Below are 1,010 nucleotides of genomic sequence, written 5' to 3'. Positions count from 1 at the left end.
TGGCTTATTTCACTTAGCATGTCTTCAACGTTCAACCATGTTGTAGTACGTGAAAAGATTTTCTTCCTTCTTACTGAGCTCCTTTTTAAGTCTGAATAACATTCCATCATATGTATATACCACATTGTGTTTATCCATTCATCCATCAGTGTACACTTGGGTTTCTTCCACCTTTGTCTATTGTGAATAATGCTGTTATAGACAAGGATGTACAACTATCTCTTCGAGACTTTGCTTTGAATTCTTTTGTTTATGTACTCAGAAGTGGAATTGCTGGATCATATAGTAATTCTATTTTTTTTTTTTTTTGAGGAACTACCATACTGTCTTCCATAACAACTGCACCAAAAGTATGGAACGCTGCATGAATTTGTGTGTCAGCTTGCACAGGGGCCATGCTAATTTTCTCTGTATTGTTCCAATTTCAGCATATGTGCTGCCGGAGCAAGCACCCAAGGTGATTTTTAAACTGACCTTGAAGGAGGCTTTAGACACCTTTTAAATTTGTTTGATTGATTATGCTTTTTCACCAGAGGGTCCCTTTTCTCTTTTTTCAAGTTGCAAAAAAAATCTGTCAATTATTATTTAAAATGTACCTGTGTGAATTTATTATTATTTTAAAATAGTAATTTTGTCATTTCATAAAAGTAATATACCCTCATTTAAAAGTTGAAGCACTATAGAAAAATTTTTCTTTAAAAAGAGCAACTAATCATCCCAAATCCTACTAGCCAGAAATAAGTAGTGTTAATACTTTAGATACTATTCCAACTATCTCTCTCTGCATATGAGAGACAGAAAAAATGGGTTGATAGAAATAATTTTATAGAAATGGGATTATATTGTACATATTATTATAAAATAAAAAATTAAAATTAATTTTATTTTAATTCAACAGAAAAAAAACTGAAGGGAAACTGAAGACATGCTAAGCTTCAGATAAATATTTCCTTACTCTGAGATATACAAGTTCTTAAAGTGCCTTTTAGATTAAGAAATATATGGAAATC

The 1,010-nt window shown here is 31.1% G+C and overlaps 1 non-coding gene across 1 annotated transcript; it reads right to left on the bottom strand.

The window, feature by feature from the left end:
- Window positions 1–346: 346 nt before the first annotated feature.
- On the bottom strand, window positions 347–452 carry LOC132354576 (U6 spliceosomal RNA). Its single transcript, XR_009499339.1, has one exon. It is a non-coding gene; the product is annotated as a U6 spliceosomal RNA (small nuclear RNA).
- Between the last annotated feature and the right edge of the window lie 558 nt (window positions 453–1,010).

This window comes from Balaenoptera ricei, chromosome 1 (genome assembly GCF_028023285.1).
Source record: "Balaenoptera ricei isolate mBalRic1 chromosome 1, mBalRic1.hap2, whole genome shotgun sequence".
NCBI classification, from domain to species: domain Eukaryota; kingdom Metazoa; phylum Chordata; class Mammalia; order Artiodactyla; family Balaenopteridae; genus Balaenoptera; species Balaenoptera ricei.
The sequence above is the reverse complement of the archived record's forward strand: the minus strand, read 5'-3'. Positions and strand labels throughout refer to the sequence as shown.